Below are 22,602 nucleotides of genomic sequence, written 5' to 3'. Positions count from 1 at the left end.
TATTAAAATATTTGCAGTAATGATTCTAGTCTAAAAGCTCAAGCTCATTGGCATTCAACTGAAAAGATGGACCAATATCTGGGGCAGTCTAAACACAAGTAATGATTGCCACAGGCTTTTTTCACTACTTAAAGGGGAGGTCCAGTGATGCTGCAGCACCTCATTCTCAGCATTATTGGGTGTACAGCTGCCTCAACAACCATGAGAGGGAGGTCAAAGAGAAGGAGCACCGGTTTACAAATCCTGATGGCAGATCACTGCCCCAGGAAGAGAGTCTGGAGGTTGTCCAAGGAAGCTTTGGAGGCATTGGCTTTAGCGGTGGAGAGAAGGTGGGCGCTCCTGCATCAACTGGCAGGAGGCCCTTGCCACAAGTCTGCCAGACTATGTGGAGGGAGCTGGCACACTACGTCACGGGCAGCACTGTGGTCCCCAGATCCCACACCCAGTGTGGGAGGAAGGTTAACGAGCTGACACAGCTGGTCAGGTGAGTGAAGGCTTCAACAAATGCTAATCATATCACCATCTCTACCACAAGGTTCACACACTGCTCAATGCACCACACCCCCAGCACTCACCCACCAACAACACTCACACCTTGCACACAATGACAGCTATTCAACTATGGCAGGCACAAGGGTCATTAGTTCTTAGAAGTCATGTGATATGTTTATAGGTACATGTATTAAGAGTGCTTGGAATACTTTGTGGTCTCTCTCATTTCACATTTGTGCCCAAGAGGACGCTGTGATAGGACATGAGATGGGGAATGTATGATGGGGATGTGGTGAGCTATGGGGATCTGGGGTTTTATTCATACCAATCGGAGTCTAATAAGCCGGTCAAGGACAGCCCGTCCACAAGTCCAATTATCTTGCTGCCACTGCCCTCCTTCCTGTTCCTCAACCTCATCCTCCTGAGGTAATCCTGAAACCCTGCAGCCCCCATGACTGTGAGGAAGTGTTGTGAGCAGAAGCCTTTAACAAATAATGAGTCATTTCTGCAATGAAATCAACACTCCCTGCCATCAAATAAACTTGAAGTAACTAAAGAAAGTTAACTCAGTTGCAGGAAGTAGCAAAGATCCACTGAAACTGCAGAACCACATTAGCTGCAGCTGATTGGATGGTACCTTTAAATATCGCTGCTGCAGCCTACATCCTGCTGGTAGATGCCAGCTCTCCCTGCCGTTTTCTGCTGAAGTTAAGATAAGTGGCTATAACGAAGTTGGGAGATTGGACATCCAGTGAGCGTTGCACACTCACCGACGTCACGATCTTCATTAGGGCGCGGTCCCGGAAAGCGAGTTTACCGGCAGTGCTACCAGGAACACCAATATGGCATGCAGCACTGGAACCGGCATCAGCTGTCGTTCCAGCGGTCAACGGCATTTTAGCGTCATCTTGTGGCACGAACGTGTGGTGCAAACCATACAAATTTCTCCCCCCAGAACTCCACTGCTCTTCTTCAAATATTTTCATGAAATCTTTTACATCCACTTGAACAGGCAACTCAATATCTCATCTAAAAATGGACACCTCCAATAGTGCAGCAATTAATTGTCAGCCTGGATTTGCTCAAGACCTGGAGTGGGACTTGAATCCACAATCTTCAAACTGGAGAGGACAATGCTATCACTGAAGCAAATTAACACTTAGTTTGCTTAACAGAGTACATTTGGAAGCAACTGTAACAAGGATAGATTTCTTGTGGAAATATATGCTAATAGAGGCTCAGGGTACAAACACCCCTATCAGTAAGTAGGGTGCCAACATGCAGGGCAGAGGTTTATTAGGGCCTACTGCAAATTGCAACATCATCGTTCAGTGCATGATAACTCACTGCGTCTAACCTTCTGTGTACAGGAGCAGAGTTTCAGATGATGATGTCTGGAAGAGAGTGTGTTCCACAGGTGGAGAAAGCTGCTTCTATTTCATGCAGATATTTGGGTAGTTCTGGATTGTTTTGGTCATAATCAGCGTTTTGGCTAACACAGGACAATACTTATGCTTTGCTCTAATTATGAATTTGACCTTGTAGAAGATTGTGTAAAACAGTTGCAGACTAATAAGCAGTCATTATGGTTTAGCTTTAACTTAAATTCCTAGTACCTACCCTTGGCTTGTCCTTTGTTCTGAAGGATTTTGTGCAGACTGGGGACTCAAGACTCCACTCCCTACAACAATCAGAGAATTACACCTAATCCTTGTGAGACTAAACTGGAATATCTTCGAAGGAACGCCCTTAGAAATAGTAAGGAACAGCTTGTGACTTTAGTTCTTCAAATGGTATTCCTAATCTCAATGGGGCCGTATGGAAGAGGCACTTAATGCTTCTCCAAAAAGGAGGTAGAGAGGGGTTAGTAACTCCACTGTAAAACAGGTAGAACAGCTAATGTGCATCAAAATATTTATTTGTATAAAAATATCGAACAAGCAATGTATGTGCATCACCCCCTCAATATAAAGCTGTCAGTCAAAACCATCTCTGTTACAAAGTTACTGAACCTGGCTATTCGATTTATTAAAGTTACATTTCAGGTAATATTACAGAACAGCAATGTGCACAACACTAACACAAAATGCTTGGCATTGATGATTTAGAGCTTGTTATAAGGGAGAAGAGGATGCCAAACAACACGACAGTAATGATTGAGAGGGAAGAGATAGATTTTTAAGACACTTTTCAAAGAAGCAAAAGAAGTGTTCGGGAAGAGGATTCCAGAAAGCAGGGGTGAAGTGACTGAAAGAATGGCCTGCATCAGTGGAGGGGAGAGACCCAAGGGGCAAGCATTAAACCACAGCAGATGGTGGGGCCAAGGCCGATAGCTGGAAATAGCTCAGGTAAGATGAGGCAATATCATGAAGGGATCTGAAAATTAAGAGCTTGAGGTTGTTTTACCAGGCGGCAGGGGACCGTGGATCCCGACAAGGACAGGACTTCAGGAATGCCGGACCTTGTACACGATGGGACTTGGGCAATGGATTACTGAATTAACTGGAGTTTGTAAAGGATGAAGTGATTCAAGAGCAGCTCAAGTAAAAGCATGAAAGCAAGTCAATTTAAATAGAAAATTCAATTGGTCAGGAATGCTGCATGGTGAAACCAAGAGGGGAAAAGAAGTGAATTCAAAAGAAATAGCTTGTATCTGGAATCAATGGAGAACAACATCTTGTAGCATGCCAGAGTCAGGATTTCATTGCCAGCTAGTTACTACTGTGCTCAGGAACCAGCTAACAAAGTAGGATCATTATAATCACCACGCAACCCAACTCTGACATCCAGTAAAGCTATAGTTGACATGTTGAGCTTCAACATTCTCCCATACTCTGCTTCTCAAGCCACAGAGATTTACACATACACAGTTAATTCTCTATTGCACTGGTAAATAATATTTCATTTGTAGCAGTGATGTACGAGTTGCCCTTTAACTTTTCATTCACAATTACTTCCTACAGTTAAAATTTAAATATGAAGGCTGATTCTTTTCTTTTGAGAATTTGTGGTATTCTGAACATAGCAATGAATTCAAAAGAGTTTTTTTGCAAATGTGAACTGCTTTTTGCTGCACTGTTCCACATTGTTTCTTTAGCTGCATTCTTGGATTATAACAGACAGCAGTCTCAGCAGAATACTGACGATAGGATTTATCGGGAATATTAGTCATTACTCAGTACTGGTTTCTTCATGCAGTTAAACTGTACTTCACTAAATGGCATACATGTACAGTTGTGTGAAAACACAGTTGACCATCATTTCTTTTTCAGCCGACAGACAACTAACTTCTAAAAGAATTTTGAAACTGCTGTGAATTCTCCAATGTTAATTACAAAGATGAGTTCAAGAAATGTTAATGAAATATTTGGAATAACTTCTGAACTAAAAGTTCAACTATCCTACAGTAACGCAGCAAATGGGACCAATTTTGCATGGCGCAGAGAATGATGGATACTGGCTTGATTTCCGACACTGGTTTGATCCAAAGTGCCAGGCAGAAGAAAAGGCGGGGAAAAATAGAGAGCCTCCAGGGTGGTATAAATCAACCTTTCCCTTTGTACTGTACAATTAATGTTATCCTAAACCTTTGCAAAATTCTATGCAACAAAACTCTTAGCAAAGAGAGCAGGTAACACAATGGGTTTCAACAATGTCCATTCACCACTGCGATCTGGATTCAAATCTAGCCCAAATCTGGGATGAAAGCTGTCTCTATTCTGTTCCCAGGGGATGTGAATCCACCCACGGTTCACAGCTCGAGTTTGTAACTACACGTTCGTCAAATGTTGCAATGAACAGAAGAAAAGCTCATAGCAACCACACTGTAGTGATGTAACACAAGCTTTCCATAAAGACTGTGGCGTAGGGAATGAAGTAAGAGTTATGGAGTAGATCTTACTTCAAATTGTTGTCTTTTTCTTCCTCCTGCTGTTTGGTCTGATTTTCCCCTTCCCCTCTTTCCCCCCCGGCGCCCCCCTGCTCCTGAACGTGTGGTTTGGTTCCATACATACCAGGCTCCCTCCAGCATCTCCTCCAAGTGCCCACTTTTCAGGTGTGCATCTAGACAGCGAGTGTAATCAAGCTATTTGACAACAGGGGCATCGCCACCTCATCGGATCATGTCCCCTCACCTGATGTCCACATACAGGGCTCTAAATTGCCCAGGAGTTGAGACGGTTTTTTTGGAGCAACTTGATTTTTCTGGAGTATCATAAAAATCCACATTTTGCACGTTCAATTTGCGCCAGTGTAAGTGAGTTAGTTAGGATTTTGTTTAGTTTAGTTTTTTTCAAAAGAAGGCGTTACCAACCACCTAAGCTCGTTTTGGCCATTTGGACAGCTAATAATTACTCCAAATCTACTTAGGCCAGCGTATATGGCCACTTGTGGCCACACAGAAAACCCTTGGAGAGTTAAGAAATCAGCGCAGGTAGGTACATCGGAGGCCAGCAGAACTTAATGACTTTACGAAAGAATGTGAACAGGATCAAGCAGCTATACAGGACATCATATGACAAACTTCGCAAAGCTAATTTACTATACAACAGAAGCATTCATGGAAGCTTAAACTACAAAAATAAAAGTAGTAAAAAAGATAGTTGAATTAAATTGCCCTAATCTCTCAACTAATTTAAACTATTTGTTTGAAATGATTATACTGGGGCAAAATTAAGCCCATATTATCTAAATAAAGTCTACTTCAATAAATAAGATACTCTCTCAGTGTTCCTCCATCACTTATGTTCTTCTTTCACAATAGCACCAGGTGAATAGGCTTGACAAATGGTCATCCTTATTCAGAAGAGACAAAACATATTTACATAATCTTTTCAAAATATCCAAATAAAAAAATAGAAGTACCTCCTGCTCGTAATTCTTATGTAGGAAAGTATTTTCATCAACAGTGTTAAGGAAAGTCTTGAATAAGCCCATTAGAATTACTGGCTACACAGTTATCAGCACCGCTCCCCCCCCTCCCCATCCCTCCCATCCCTCCCCCCCCTTCCTACCCCCAGGGTCAAAACTCTTCCGGGGGGGGGGGTCAGGGGGGAAAGAAGAGAGGATCAAAACTCTCTCTCTCTCCTCCCCCCACCCCCCCCGGATCAAAACTCTCCCCGCACCAACCTGTTTGTTGTAGCTTTAGCCCGGATAGGCAGCGGGCTGGCCTGTGCGGCAGGCCACTCGGCCCGGGATAGGGGCGGTACGCATCGGGTCCCACGCTGCAGAACGCAGAGAGGCTGGGGGCAGGAGCTACTGCTCATGCGTGCACATTCCAACACGCATGTGCAGAGCTGCCGGCACTGTTTCTGGCGCAGGGCCCTAGCTCCACCCCCCCAATCAACTGGCCACGCCAAGCCCTGGGAGAGGCAAGACAGTGGCCAGAATCTGGGGAGATCTTTTCGGCGCCGTTTTCAGCCCACGAAGTCGGCGCATCTCTGGGGAGTGTGCCAAAAAAACTCTCAAATTTGAGCCCATACACTTCCTGGAGCGTCATTAGATACTGATCAGAAGTGTGAATCTTGGTTGTATTTTTCTCCCTCAAGGACCCTGTGGACACTGCCACAGCTGAGGTTAGCCAAGTCAACACAGGCCAGGGCCATTATAATGACTGAATAGGTCCAATTCTATTTTTACTAAATAGGATTGAGCAATTTTTACCAGTGTATTTGTAATAAAATGTCATGATTCTGCAGAAACTCTAAATCAGCAGCCTGGGTCATTTGGTCAAATCAATCTCATTTCCCTCTGAGATAGTGTAGCAAAATACTGTAATTCACTGTGATAGTGCAGCAAAATACTATAATTGACCATTATCCACAAAATTCCCATTTCACAAGCCTGGTCATCATATCTTATTTTTAGTCTATCATACACACGAAAATCTTAGTGCACAAAATAACCTGTCAAACTGCATTTTGAAAGAACATTTCTTTAACTTCGGTAGCTTTACAGGATAACATAACTTGCAAGATTTGACTTAGAACACTTCAACCTTATGGAAACACACCCACAAACAAACAAAAACTTCAAGGCATGCATAATGAATACTATGCCCCACTGAACTGCTGATGTTAACAGTGAGTTAACAGCAGGCTGTTAATAGGATTTATTAACGGCAATGCTCAATATGTTTAGAGCTTTCATATTACTTCAATGTATCACAGCAAGAAATCCTGCTTCCAAAGCGGTTTTATATTTAAGCCGGTCAAAGCAATCAATCATGATTTTTCTTTTATGCAAAATGAGACTATATCCAACCCGAAAAACTGCAATATTGTTTGTAGGTGCACCATGGCAATATGTGCAACATAGGGCTGGATTTTGCTGTATAAGTAATGGTCAGGCCAACAGCGCTCATTGTTGTTTGTGAAAATTGGACAGCAACTTCCGGCGACCGTACAGTTAAATGCAGAAATCAAAAAGTCATATAAAAGCTTCCCAAAAATGGCATCTCGCCATCTAACACACCATTCAAATACATTCAACAGGGTGAGGTTGCTGTACTTGCCTCATTAGATTAATCTCGCAAAATAATATAGGGCTTGCCCATTACAATCTACGTATCCTTTTAATGGGGTGTCTTAATTATTACCAAATAACCTCTCTGGCACTGAAAATTAATTTTTACAAGCATGTAGTCTCATAACTTCACCTTTTAGTGTTGGATATTTTTTAAATATTTAAATAAAACATTTTTTTTTACTTTTTCTTTCTATCTCATTTGTCTCTCTCTCTCTCTCTCTCTCTCTCAATCCAATCTTTCCCTCTCTGTAACTGATTTAATATTGAATTCACTATTCTAACTGACACTTCCTGGTTCAGCCTCTGCGCTGCTCATTAACGACTTTTCAATCTGATTGGTTAAGGAGATACATAGTTGTTCACACAGGTCCCAGATCCCCTTTTGGGCCGGTTAGTTGATAGGAATTTGCCGTGCAGAAGCCCACAGAAAGTTTATGGGCAAGTCCAATTGAAGTTCGCCGCTCAGAATAAAATCCGACCCAATACCTGATTTTATCGTTCAAGAAAAATGAAAGAAGCCCCCACAAGATTAATTAGCCTGATAAACACAGGAATTGCTCAACAAAAAAAAACATGCTCCATTTAGTTTGCTTTCTACCATCCTGGGATTCGCATCATACAATGATAATGGAGTGGATGATGAATTATAGCAATCAATTTTCATTAATTAGTCTGCAACAGAGCCAGTCGAGGAAAACCCACAGTGCTGGAAAGATTTGGGAATCATACTTCCAAAGTTACCTGTTCCTTCCAAGCAAGCTACACTTACCATATGTCATGTCTCAAATTACTCATGTACTGTATCCCAAAATATGATTTTCTGGAAGAAATCGAATTTGCATTTAAATGAATCAACACCATCAACTTCCACCATCTCCCGAGGGAGCCCGTTACATAGATTAACCACTCACTCACTGAAGTAATGTTTCTGCAGAACTGTTTTGAATTTAATCACCAAACCCCCACCCCCCCCCTCCCCTCCCCTCCATGCACAGGCCATGTCCTCTTGTCATGGGCTACATTATGCAGTCCATTTAGAATCCTAAAAACTGCGATCATATCCTCCTATAAAAGAAAGCATAACACTTTGGATGCTGGAAATCTGAAATAAAAACAGAAAATGCTGGAAATACTCAGCAGGTCTGGCAGCAACTGTGGAGAGAGAAACAGAGTTAATGTTTCAGGTTGATCATTTCAGAACGGACGATAGGTCATTGACCTGAAACGTTAATAAGTTTCTCTCTCCTCAGATGCTGCCTGACTTGCGATCCTATCCTTCTGGAGCATATCCAGTTCAGGTTTGCAGTCTACCACACCTTCATTAGCTTTCTAATGTGTGCAAATATAGCTTGTGATTCCGAGCTCCAGATGAAGATGTTGGCCTGAAATTTGAAACTGACCACAACTTTGAGATTTGGCACATGCGCAGGCACATACTTAAATCCTGAAGTTGCAGCTCGTCATTGACTATTCCGAAACAGGCTGCATTGTGTGCCCCCGTCAGAGCCAGCAAAATATATAAATCACCCAAATCAGGAAACTGATGAAAACCTTGGTTCTTCCGCAGTAAGTGTGCTGTTAAACTCCCCATTGAAAGGTCGGCCCAAAGGGATTCGGTCGAACTGGGGTTTTGACAGCATTATTACTGCAAATCAAATGTTAAGGGCCTGGAAATCTAATTTTATTTTTGTTCAGGTTTGCCTTTTCCTCATGTGAGAGCCCCAATCTTTGTTTTACTGTCTAACATTTTGAAAAAGTTAGATGTTTAAGAGCTTCCTTGTTCACGGTCTGTGAGAATTCTGCGTTTTGATTGCCTGTTGATGTCACAGCAGTTTGCACAAGGGAATCCCCATTAACTTCCGTTAACTTAAATCGAAGATCTGAAAACCCGAAGTTCTCGACGCAGGGATCAGGAGATCCTTGAGCGGAGCGTACTTCGGGGCCTGCAGCGAACGCCCGTGCTTCACCGCCGTCCGCAAATTCTGGGCCATTAAACAAAAGAGGTTCCAAAACAGACCCCTGTGAGCCCCACTGCTAACATTCTACCAGGCTGATGATAATCCCTGTACCACCATCCCTGGGTTCTATTGGTCAACCAAATGCGTATCCATTGTAAAATATTTCCACTGATTTCGACTTTCTTTATTTTCAGTACCAGCCTTTCCAAAGGAACTGTATCAATAGCCTTGAAATCCAAGTGCACCACATCCACTGCCTTATCCTGATTAAGCTCATTTGTCACACTCTCAAAGAAAACCAGTAATTTAGATTGGCAAGACTTTATGAACTCATATTGACGATATTTTATCATTTTATTTCTATCGAGATGTTCTACGATCTTATCTTTAAGAAGGGCTTCTATAACTTTACCCACAATGGACATCAAACTTATTGTCTGTAGTTTCCTGGGCTACTTTTTCTACCTTCTTAAAAATAAATAGGAATAGCATCTACATTTCTCTAGTTCCCAGGCACCTCTCCAAGTGTTCAGTAATTTCTGGACAATTTGTATCAGAGTTCCTGCAATCTCATCCCTTACTTCCTCAAGAATCCTGGAGTGCATCTTATTCAGACCCTGAAATGTATTTACCTTAAGTTTGGACAGCTGTTTAATCAACCATGCTGGTAGCAATACTGTCACAACTTACCTCTGCAACACCCTCCACTTTGTGACCTGATAACGGTATTTAAGATTATGAAAGGGTTTGATAAGGTAGACAGAGAAAATGTGTTTTCACATATGGAGGCGACCAAAACTAGGGGCCATAAATATAAGTCATTAATAAATCGAATAGGGAATTCAGGAGAAACTTCTTACCCAGTGGAACTCGCTACCACAAGGAGTAGTTGAGGTGAGTAGCATAGATGCATTTAAGGAGAAGCTAGATAAGTACAAGGGAGAAAGGAACAGAAAGTTAGTTTATTTTTAATTTATTCATTCACAGGATGTGGGCGTCACTGGCAAGGCCAGCATTTATTGTTCATGTTTAACTGCCCTTCAGAAGGTGGTGGTGAGCTGCCTTCTTGAACCGCTGCAGTCCTTGTGGTGAGGGTATTCCCACAGTGCTGACTTTGTCATAGCAGTTTGGTACAACTGAGTGGCTTGCTATTTTAAAGGGCAGTTAAGTGTCAATCACATTGCTGTGAGTCTGGAGTCACATATAGGCAGACCGGGTAAGGACAGCAGATTTCCTTCTCTAGAGGGCACTAGTGAACCAGTTGGGTTTTTCCAACAATCCGGTAGTTTCATGCTCATCATTACTAATACTCGCTTTTTAATTCCAAATTTATTAAATTAACTGAATTTAAATTCTCCCAGCTGCCATTTGAACTCATCTCTCTGGATTATTAGTCCAGGCCTCTGGATTACTAGCCCAGTAACATAACCACTATGTTATGTACCCGTAGATTTAGATAAAGTAGGGTGGGAGAGGCTTGTGTGGAGCATAAACACGGACATGGCCTATTTGGGCCAAATGACCTGTTTCTGTGCTGTACATTCTATGGGCCCAAGTTTCCACACGATAAAAAACGGGTGCCCCACCGAGCTGGGCGCCCGATTTTCGCGCCTAAAAAAAAAAAAAAATCGCGATTCTGGAGCGTTCTGCAGCTCCTTGTCTGCCTGGTGCGGCGCCCGGGGGGGCGGAGCCTACACTCGCGCCGATTTTGTAAGTGGGAGGGGGCAGGTACTATTTAAATTAGTTTTTTTCCTGCCGGCAACGCTGCACGTGCGCGTTGGAGCGTTCGCGCATGCTCAGTGTGAAAAAACATTGGCACTCGGCCATTTTTGTAGTTCTTTGTAGCTGTTTAATTTTTGAATATTTTTTTAATAAAAGCACATTAGCACTTGCAGCCTTCTCATTGTCTCCTTTTACCCCCCTCCCCGCGTGAAGAACGGGCGCCTCCTCTCCCCGCGGGAAGAACGGGCGCCTCTCCCCCCCCCGCGGGAAAGAACGGGCGCCTCCTCTCCCCTCCCCCACACCCCGCGGGCAGAACGGGCGCCTCACCCCCCCCCCCCCGCGGGAAAGAACGGGCGCTTCCTCTCCCCTTCCCCCCCCCCCTCCCCCGCGGGAAAGAACGGGCGCCTCCTCTCCCCTCCCCCCCGCGGGCAGAACTGGCGCCTCACCCCCCACCGCGGGAAGAACGGGCGCCTCCTCTCCCCCCCCCCCCCCGCGGGAAAGAACGGGCGCCTCACCCCCCACCGCGGGAAAGAACGGGCGCCTCACCCCCCACCGCGGGAAGAACGGGCGCCTCCTCTCCCCTCCCCCCCGCGGGCAGAACTGGCGCCTCACCCCCCACCGCGGGAAGAACGGGCGCCTCCTCTCCCCCCCCCCCCGCGGGAAAGAACGGGCGCCTCACCCCCCACCGCGGGAAAGAACGGGCGCCTCACCCCCCACCGCGGGAAGAACGGGCGCCTCCTCTCCCCTCCCCCCCGCGGGAAAGAACGGGCGCCTCCTCTCCCCTCCCCCCCGCGGGAAAGAACGGGCGCCTCCCCCCCCCGCGGAAAAGAACGGGCGCCTCCCCCCCACCCCCCGCGGGAAGAACGGGTGCCTCAGGCTGACTGCAGAATTCTCCGTGCCTGAAGCACTTTCACACAGGTAGGAAGATGGTTTATTTAATCTTTTCTTTGCTTATAAATGTTTATTCAGGTTGGAGTTATTTGTATAATATTTGTAGAAGTATAAATAAGGATTTATTGTAGAATTTAATGAGTTCCCTTCCCCTCCCCTCCCCTCCCCTCCCCCCCCCCACCTCGTTCTGGACGCCTAATTTGTAACCTGCGCCTGATTTTTTTAATGTGTAGAACAGGTTTTTTCAGTTCTGCAAAAATCTTCACTGGCTCCATTCTACTTTAGTTTGGAGTACGTTTTCACTGTGGAAACTTTGAAATCAGGCGTCAGTGGCCGGACACGCCCCCTTTTGAAGAAAAAATTCTGTTCCAAAGTAGAACTGTTCTACCTGACTAGAACTGCAGAAAAAAAAATGTGGAGAACTGCGATTTCTGAGATAGTCCGCTCTCCACCAGTTGCTCCTAAAAATCAGGCGGAAATCATGTGGAAACTTGGGCCCCATGTACTTCCCTTTGCAGATCAAATAAATTACCAATCTTATCCCTGGTTAAAAACGGAAGAAAAAAAATCTTATTTAGCACTTCTATATCAGTTAAAATGCTCTCACCTGATTCCACTTCTAATGGCCCCACTCTACCCCTCATTTTTCTTTTTCCTCTCAAGAACAGAAAACTTATTATCCTTCACTTCTTACTCAATTCGATTTTTTTCCTTTCCCTTTCTGATGCCGTTTTGTTTTTACACTCATCGTATGTCTTTTGGTATTGAATCCATCTTAATCCTGTGCCATTTTCCAAGTTGCTTGGCAGGCCCCTTCAGCCAGGCTTGGTATCTTTCCTTTGCAAGGGTACACATTGGTTCACTGCATTCAGGATCACCCCCTTGAAGAAACTCCCAAGTTCCTCCACTCCCTTAGCCATATTCAAACCTGCTAAGTGCACCCCGACAAGATTTCCCAAGCGCATGGTTAGTCCTCTTAAAATTTGGCAACTTTTTGGGGGAGCTATGGGGCTAAAAGCAGACAATGGATATTAACTGTAGGGCAGTGTAGCAAAATTCTTCTGTAGTCTTACCAAAGGCTGTATACAGTGTAACGCTTCTATAAATACAACCTCATTTTAAATCTTTCAAGGATATTTTACACTTCTAACATTTTATGTTTTCTAGTAATTAAAGAAATGTGGCTAGCTAAACTATGTTTTCAGTTCAGTGGTTTAGTTATGACGGCGTTTGCTTTTGGTACTTTATTCCTCCCTTGAAAACAATGTGACTGCTAATCCGCACACTGGTATGTATCTTCCTGTCCGAGATGAAATGTAGCTCTCCTGTCGCTCTTGTGCTTGTATTTTCTTGTGTTCGAAATACACTAGTAGCTGTGTTTTAATTTTGCTTTCTTACTGCTTTTCATTGTTTAAATGATGACGTTAACACACTGATTATTTTCCCCATCAATAGTTTTGTGGTAGTGAAATGTGAATTGACGGGAGTACAAAAAACTGATTTTTAATATTTGCATTGCATTGTTGAGAATGATGACAATCATGCCATGTGTGGAAGGATTGGTGGAATGCTTTGGGTAGATCAGCATTGCAAGCACACAAGTTGGGCTTCATCAATAAAACCAGGGCAAGTGATGCAGCCTCATTGACGCAACTTACACAACAATAGCGGTTTTATTGGGGATGGAAATGGAATCATTGTTTTCCCAAAAGGAAAGGTTAATTCAATTCCAAACTGTAGATTATATTGGGATAAAAGGTCACTGACCTAAAATGTTAACTTTTGTTTCTCTCTCCACAGATGCTGCCTGACCTGCTGAGTGTTTCCAGCATTTTCTGTTTTTATTTGTAGATTATATGTTGGTTTTGCAATAAATTTAACCCCTCCACAGGTTATTTTTCCAAAAATTGACCACGTAAACTTTACAATGGTGGCACCAACAGTACTATCACCACAACACAATCAGATTTTTTTTCTCTAACTTGCTCTGTTGTGCGATTGTGTCCTCTAGCTCAAACTGATGTGGAGGAAATATGCGTGAAGTTACAAAACGATGAATCACTCTTCGGCCAGAGCAGTAAGCACAAGCAAAAAAAAAAACACAACAAATTAAAAAAAAAGAAGCAATGCACTGGAGGGAAATCGTTGTGATATTCTATACACATTGTATAAATAGAAGACACTTCAGGCATTGATGGTTTACATTCAATACATCACTCAGGTCATTGATACAACTCATTTGTGCCTGAAGCACTTTAGTTATTTGGCTGGCGTCAGTCCACATATGCATTCTGTAAACCACTCATCCCCAATGTATACCTTCTATAGATTGCATTTAGCAAACAAGGTTTAGCACTCTGCTTGAATCAAGAAACAAGGACTGTCATCATATTAGAGAATATCGAGGCAAGCGAACTTCACATGTCAAAAATAACGTGCTTCAACAATTCAGAAGAAGTCCACCCACTCTCTCAGGTGGGCGTAAAAGATCACATGGCACTATTTTGAAGAAGAGCAGGGGAGTTATCCCCCGTGTCCTGGGCAACATTTATCCTCAATCAACATAACAAAAAAAAAAGAGGGGGGGGGCGGGGAGATTCCCCAGCGCCCCTTTTGGGGGCAGTAACCAAGTCGGGCAGGACTTCCTGCACCCGGTGCACAGGTCCCGCCCCGACCACGAAATTGCGATTACGCCCCTCACAGGAGCGCATTGTTCCGTGCCCCACTTACTGTTGGGGCAGGTTCGGGGGCACTACTCGGGCACATTGCAGAGCGCTACGTGGCTGCTCCGTGTAGGGCTAATGCGTTTCAATGCCCCGTCCCTTCCGTTAAAGGGGAGGGCCGCTGCCAACTCTGCAGGCTCTTAGATGGCCACCCCTGGGCCACCAGGGCTGCATGGTGCCGATGCTGCAACTCAGCACCCAAACGGAGTGTCAGCTGCACCGATGGCGGCCCAAGAATGGGCCGACGGGCGAGCCAGCCAAAAAAATACGTAACTACCGGCCCGGGAGCGGAGGTCGGCCTGGTTCACAGCCCGCGAGGCTGGAGCTAACACCGTGCGCGGCAGCCTCGTGGGGCACTAGCCAATTTCCGCCATGGGTCAGAAAGGGGTCGCCAAGCACGACGATTACGTCATCGGCGGTTGTGCAGCGGCCCGGGGCGCTACTAGTGGGGCGCGACACTACTGTGTCAGCGCCTCCACTAACTCCCGCGCAATTTTGTGGGAGCCGGTAGCCCCCTCCCCCCGGGCAAAAACAGTTTACGTCCCGTTAGCACCCCCAGGAAGTGCAGAACACAGCAATTTCGGCCCTCGATTATCTGGTCATTATCACATTGCTGTTTGTGAGAGATTGCTTATGCGCAAATTGGCTGCCTACATTAAAGTAGCAGCTACACTTTAAAAGTATTTCATTGGCTGTCAAGCGTTTTGGAATGTCCGGTGCTCGTGAAAGGCGCTATATAGATGCAAGTCTTTTCTTTCACTGCAGAACCAAGCTCACTTGGGCGGGGGTAGGAGGGCAGGAGTTCAGTTTTAATACAAAAAAAAAAGGGAGAAGTTTTACAGGTCAGACGCAATCAAATTTGTAAAATCATGTCACCGCAACCCAAGTCTTTGCAAACGCTGGCAGTGACATTTTCAGCCGGGCAATGCCCCCTTTAAGAAGACACGGCAAATTGGTTTCGGATGCCGGGACCACCACTTCCGAAGTGAAATTGTTGCCGTCACACAACTGGAGCAACGGCCAGCCCACCGACAGGGCGCTGGACAGCGGGAGGGATCACTTATTTAACTGGGAATGCGGGAGGAGCCGATTGCCGCCCTTCGCAGCTCGAGCCCAGGGCTGCCCGAAGCAAAACAAACAGTCGCCCAAAACCTTCACTTCGCCAGCTTGCAGCCAGTCAGCCGATGGGAGATTTATAAAACTTTATAATTGGAACACTTTACGGATTAGAGAGAAGAGAAATGGGTGAATTGCCACGGCACGAGCCAGAGTCAGCAAGGATCAGCGCTCCTCTCCCAGAATATCAACAAGGAATGTTGGTTGGTGCAAATCACATGTTGGACTCCTCTCGGAAGCAAAGGCTGGAAAAACCTTCCATCCCAAATCATAATGCTCAGAATTCGCTTTTATTCCCCTCCCCCCTAGTGCTAATGAAGTTGCCGAGATGAACTTTTTTTTCTCTTTCCCCCCCACCCCTCACCAAATCATTGCCGGGCGCCCGGCCGGGAGCAATATCCAGCGCCGCCCCGGCACAGCGACTCGGCGCTCGCCCGCGCACTCCCAGCCTTACCTTCCCCTCCGCCCCAACTGATCGCTGAGCAGCGAGCGCCCGGTGCCGCCGACTGCCCCTGCCCTCGGATCCTGTTCACAGAACGGCGCTCCTTTCAAAATAACAAAACTGCTCGGATGCGGCTGGGGAAAAGAAAGAGGTCAAGACCATCTGATCCGACGGACTGACGTCAGGGAGTTTGCTAAAAAGGTTCCAGCCAAACTTCAAACAACTTCCGCGCTGCTGCTCCTTAAAGGGGCTGGCCATCAGGATGTGACACATTTTTAATTCTTTGCCGATACAAATGAGCAGTCCGTGACCCCACCTATTTTTTTTACTCTTCCCCCCCCCCCCCCCGAAGTAACTTCAGTAACACTGTGACTTAATTTTGCAGCTGCAGAACAAGGTTATTCGATCCACTTAGGTCCACTCTCCCTGTCCTTTCTCCATACCCCTTTATTTTTTTTCTTTTTCAGATCTTTATCTACTAATGCTGAAATTTTGCTGGTATGACACAATTGCATATGGCATGTGTAATAGCTGGGAGGGGATCCTTTCTGGATAAAAGTGCTAATGTTGGAAACCTGAAATGCAAACAGAAAATGTCGGAAATACACAGAAAATAGGTCAATAAACTCATTTCTGATGAAGAACCACAACCAAAACGTAATCTATTTTTTAACGTTACAGTCGCTGAAAGAACTGCTCGGTTTCTCAGTTGCATTTTTTCCTCCTTCAATTTTCCCTCTGATTTTCTGCCTTATCCCTCTTCTCCTAAGGTGGTGATTCAAGCTGGGTGACAGTCGTGGGTCATTCTTCACATTGTTCCTTTTGGCAGGCTGTGTGACGATGCCACACATAGAAACATAGGAACAGGAGTAGGCCATTCAGCCCCTTGAGCTTGTTCTGCCATTCAATGAGATCGTGGCTGATCTGTATTCTAACCATTTCCCGCCATTGGCCCATATCCTTTAATACCTTTGGTTAACAAAAAGCTACCGATCTCTGATTTAAAATTAAAAACTGATCTAGCATCAATTGCCATTTGTGGAAGAGAGTTCCAAACTTCTACCACCCTTTGTGTGTAGAAGTGTTTCCTAATTTCACTCCTGAAAGGTCTGGCTCTAATTTCTAGACTATGCCCCCCTAGTCCTAGAATCCCCAACCAACGGAGATAATTTCTCTCTACCTTATATGTTCCCCATAATATCCTGAAAACTTCGATTAGATCACCCCTTAGCCTTCTAAATTCTCAGGAATACAACCCTAATTTGTGCAATCTCTCCTCGTAACTTAACCCTTGAAGTCCAGGTACCATTCTGGTAAACCTACACTGCACTCCCTCCAAGGCCAATATATCCTTCCTAAGGTGTGGTACCCAGAACTGCTCATAGTACTCCAGGTATGGTCTAATCAGGGTTTTGTACAGCTGCAGCATAAGTTCTACCTCCTTATACTCTAATCCTCTAGATATAAAGACTAGCATTCCATTAGCCTGTTTGGTTACTTTCTGTACCTGTTCATGACATTTTAATGATCTATGTACCTCACACCCACGTTTCTTCGGACATTCACTGTTTTTAGCTTTTCACCATTTAGAAAGTATCCTGTTCTCTCCTTTTTAGGTCCAAAGTGGATGACCTCACATTTGCTTACATTGAAATCCATTTGCCACAGTTTTTCCCATTCACTTACTCTATCAAAATCCCTTTGTAATTTTATGGTTTCATCTACACTTCCTACAAAGTCACCTATCTTTGTATCATCATAAAATTTGGATGTACGATTTTCTATGGCATCATCTAAGTCGCTAATAAATACTGTAAATAGTTGAGGCACCAACACAGTTCCCTGCGGAATACCACTAGTCACCTCTTGCCAAATTGAATACCTTACCCATTATCCTACTCTCTGTTTCCTGCCGCTCAGCCAATTTCTTAACCAGGTCAGTAATTTGCCCTCAATTCCATGGGCTTGTACCTTAGATAACAGTCTCTTACGTGGGACTTTATCAAATGCCTTCTGGAAGTCCATATGAATAACATCCATAGACATCCCCCATCCACTACTTTAGTCATATCTTCAAAAAATTCAATCAACTTTGTCAGACATGATCTACCTTTCACAAATCAATGCTGGCTCTCTCTGATCAGCCAAAGATTTTCAAGGTGTTCATCACCCTATCCTTAATTATAGACTCTAACAATTTCCCAACAACAGATGTTAGGCTAACTGGTCTATAATTCCCTGGTTTCCCCCTCTCGCCATTCTTAAAAAGCAGAGTGTCATGTGCAATTTTCCAATCTAAAGGAATGGTTCCTGAATCCAGAGAACTTTGGAAGATTATAGTTAAGGCATCTGCAATATGCTCACCTACTTCCTTTAAAACCCTGGGATGAAAACCATCTGGTCCTGGTGATTTGTCACTCTTTAGTGCCGTTATTTTCTTCATTATTGTTATTTTACTTATGTTAATTTAATTGAGACCCTGTCCTCGATTCAGTATTAGTTTCTTTGGGATTTCTGGCATGCTATCCTCTTCTTCTCTTGTAAATACTGAAACAAAGTAATTACTCAACATGTCCGCCATTTCCCCATTGTCATTGGCAATATCACCACTTTCAGTTTGTAAGGGGCCATCATTGCACCTGACCACCTCTTTTTCCTAATATAACTGTAAAATTTCTTCTATTGATTTTGATAGTTGGAAGAGGAGCTAGGAGGAGGAGGAGCAAGTTCTGGGGACGCCGAGGCCTATAAAGGCCAGCGGGTGTTCGTGGTCGGAGAGCTAGTTGGAGGAGGAACGAGTTCCGGGGACGTCGAGGCCTAGAAAGACCAGCGGGAGTTCGTGGTCGGAGAGCTAGTCGGAGGAGGAGTGAGTTCCGGGGATGTCGAGGCCTATGAAGGCCAGTGGGAGTTCGTGGTCGGAGAGCTAGTCGGAGGAGGAGCGAGTTCCGGGGACGTCGAGGTCTATAAAGGCCAGCGGGAGTTCGTGGTCGGAGAGCTAGTCGGAGGAGGAGCGCGTTCCGGGGACGTCAAGGCTTACCAGTGCAGCTATAGGGAGAAGGCTAAAAGAGGTAGAAAGAAATCGAAAGGTGACGTCACAGCCAAGGGGGTAAGTGATTGGCTGGTGATTGGTAAGTAGTTTTTCTTTTTTCTTTTCTATATCAGTAAGTAACATTTACCATTGTTGTTGCCAATTTAAGTTAATCTAAGGGTTAAGACATGGCAGGAGAGCTCGGACACATGTTATGCTCCTCCTGTACTATGTGGGAACTCAGGGACGCTTCCGGTGTCCCTGACGACTATGTGTGTGGGAAGTGCATCCGCCTGCAGATCCTGACAGACCGCATTGGGGCACTGGAGCTGCGTGTGGATGAACTCTGGAGCATCCATGATGCTGAGAATGACGTGAATAGCACGTTTAGTGAGTTGGTCACACTGCAGGTAAAGGGTGCACAGCCAGATAGGGATTGGGTGACCAAAAGGAAGAGCAGTGCAAGGAAGGTAGTGCAGGGGTCCCCTGCGATCATCCTCCTGCAAAACAGATACACCGTTTTGGGTACTGTTGCGGGGGATGACTCATCAGGGGAAGGCAGCAGCAGCTAAGATCATGGCACCGTGGGTGGCTCTGCTGCGCAGGAGGGCAGGAAAAAGAATGGGAGAGCGATAGTGATAGGGGGATTCAATTGTAAGGGGAATAGATAGGCCTTTCTGCAGCCGCAACCGAGACTCCAAGCTGGTATGTTGCCTCCCTGGTGCAAGGGTCAAGGATGTCTCGGAGCAGGTGCAGGACATTCTGAAAAGGGAGAGTGAACAGCCAGTTGTCGTGGTACATATAGGTACCAACGATATAGGTAAAAAAACGGGATGAGGTCCTACGAGACGAATTTAGGGAGCTAGGAGCTAAATTAAAAAGTAGGACCTCAAAAGTAGTAATTTCAGGATTGCTACCAGTGCCATGTGCTAGTCAGAGTAGGAATCGCAGGATAGCTCAGATGAATACGTGGCTTGAGGAGTGGTGCAGAAGTGAGGGATTCAAATTCCTGGGACATTGGAACTGGTTCTGGGGGAGGTGGGACCAGTACAAACCGGACGGTCTGCACCTGGGCAGGACCGGAACCAATGTCCTAGGGGGAAGTGTTTGCTAGTGCTGTTGGGGAGGAGTTACACTAATATGGCAGGGGGATGGGAACCTATGCAGGGAGACAGAGGGAAATAAAAGGGAGACAGAGGCAAAAGATAGAAAGGAGAATAGTAAAAGTGGAGGGCAGAGAAACCCAAGGCAAAAAACAAAAAGGGCCACATTACAGCAAAATTCTAAAGGGGCAAAGTGTGTTAAAAAGACAAGCCTGAAGACTCTGTGCCTCAATGCGAGGAGTATTCAGAATAAGGTAGACAAATTAATTGCGCAGATAGCAGTTAACGGATATGATGTAATTGGCATCACGGAGACATGGTTCCAGGGTGACCAAGGTTGGGAACTCAACATCCAGGGGTATTCAACATTTAGGAAGGATAGACAGAAAGGAAAAGGAGGCGGGCTGGCGTTGCTGGTTAAAGAGGAAATTAATGCACTAGTAAGGAAGGACATTGGCTTGGATGATGTGGAATCGGTATGGGTGGAGCTACGGAATACCAAAGGGCAGAAAACGCTGGTGGGAGTTGTGTACAGGCCACCAAATAGTAGTAGTGAGGTGGAGGACAGCATAAAACAAGAAATAAGGGATGTGTGCAATAAAGGTACAGCAGTAATCATGGGCGACTTTAATTTACATATAGATTAGGCTAACCAAACTGGTAGCAATGCGGTGGAGGAGGATTTCCTGGAGTGTATTAGGGATGGTTTTCTTGACCAATATGTCGAGGAACTAACTAGAGAGCTGGCCATCCTAGACTGGGTGATGTGTAATGAGAAGGGACTAATTAGCAATCTTGGTGTGCGAGGCCCCTTGGGGAAGAGTGACCACAATATGGTAGAATTCCTTATTAAGATAGAGATTGATACATTTAATTCAGAAACTAAGGTCCTGAACTTAAGGAAAGCTAACTTCGACAGTATGAGGCATGAATTGGCTAGAATAGACTGGCAAATGATACTTAAAGGGTTGACGGGGGATAGGCAATGGCAAACATTTATAGATCACATGGATGAACTTCAACAATTGTACATCCCTGTCTGGAGTAAAAATAAAACAGGGAAGGTGGCTCAACCGTGGCTAACAAGGGAAATTAAGGATAGTGTTAAATCCAAGGAAGAGACATATAAATTAGCCAGAAAAAGCAGCAAACCTGAGGACTGGGAGAAATTTAGAATTCAGCAGAGGAGGACTAAGGGTTTAATTAAGAGGGAGAAAATAGAGTACGAGAGGAAGCTTGCCGGGAACATAAAAACGGACTGCAAAAGCTTCTATAGATATGTGAAGAGAAAAAGATTAGTGAAGACAAATGTAGGTCCCTTGCAGTCGGACTCAGGTGAATTTATAATGGGGAACAAAGAAATAACAGACCAATTGAACAAATACTTTGGTTCTATCTTCACGAAGAAAGACACAAATAACCTTCCGGATGTACTAGGGGACCGAGGGTCGAGTGAGAAGGAGGAACTGAAAGATATCCTTATTAGACGCGAAATTGATGGGATTGAAGGCCGATAAATCGCCGGGGCCTGATTGTCTGCATCCCAGAGTACTTAAGGAAGTGGCCCTTGAAATAGTGGATGCATTGGTGATCATTTTCCAACAGTCTATCGAATCTGGATCGGTTCCTATGGACTAGCGGGTAGCTAATGTAACACCACTTTTTAAAAAAGGAGGGAGAGAGAAAATGGATAATTATCGACCGGTTAGCCTGACCTCAGTAGTGGTGAAAATGTTGGAATCAATTTATTAAGGATGAAATAGCAGTGCATTGGGAAAGCAGTGACAGGATTGATCCTAGTCAGCATGGATTTATGAAAGGGAAATCATGCTTGACAAATCTTCTGGAATTTTTTGTGGATGTAACTAGTAGAGTGGACAGGGGAGAACCAATGATTTGGTGTATTTGGACTTTCAAAAGGCCTTTGACAAGGTCCCACATAAGAGATTGGTTTGCAAAATCAATGCACATGGTATTGGGTTAATGTACTGTCATGGATAGAGAATTGGTTGGCAGACAGGAAGCAGAGAGTCGGGATAAACGGGTCCTTTTTGGAATGGGAGGCAGTGACTAGTGGAGTGCCACAGGGCTCAGTGCTGGGACCCCAGTTCTTTACAGTATACATTAATGATTTGGATGAAGGAATTGAGTGTAATATCTCCAAGTTTGCAAATGCACTAAACTGGGTGGCGGTGTGTGCTGTGAGGAGGACGCTAAGAGGCTGCAGGTTGATTTGGACAGGTTAGGTGTGTGGGCAAATACATGGCAGATCCAGTATAAGGTGGATAAATGTCAGGTTATCCATTTTGGTGGCAAAAACATGAAGGCAGAATATTATCTGAATGGCGGCAGATTAGGAAAAGTGGAGGTGCAACGAGACCTGGGTGTCATGTTTAATCAGTCATTGAAAGTTGGCATGCAAGTACAGCAGGCGGTGAAGAAGGCAAATGGCATGTTGGCCTTCATAGCTAGGGGATTTGAGTATAGGAGCAGGGAGATCTTACTGCAATTGTACAGGGCCTTGGTGAGGCCTCACCTGGAATATTGTGTTCAGTTTTGGTCTCCTAATCTGAGGAAGGACGTTCTTGCTATTGAGGGAGTA

The 22,602-nt window shown here is 44.8% G+C and overlaps 1 protein-coding gene across 1 annotated transcript in view; it reads right to left on the bottom strand.

Moving 5' to 3' along the window:
* rhbdf1a (rhomboid 5 homolog 1a (Drosophila)) overlaps window positions 1-16,110 on the bottom strand; it is a 346,823-nt gene extending 330,713 nt beyond the window's left edge. Inside the window, exon 1 of the mRNA XM_070901161.1 lies at window positions 15,882-16,110. The gene's annotated coding sequence lies outside the window, so the exon portion shown is untranslated. The remainder of the gene's footprint in view (window positions 1-15,881) is intronic.
* Window positions 16,111-22,602: the final 6,492 nt, after the last annotated feature.

Source organism: Pristiophorus japonicus, chromosome 15, assembly GCF_044704955.1.
Source record: "Pristiophorus japonicus isolate sPriJap1 chromosome 15, sPriJap1.hap1, whole genome shotgun sequence".
Classification (NCBI taxonomy): Eukaryota; Metazoa; Chordata; class Chondrichthyes; family Pristiophoridae; genus Pristiophorus; species Pristiophorus japonicus.
Note: the sequence above shows the minus strand (reverse complement) of the source record. Positions and strands in the feature narration are given on the sequence as shown.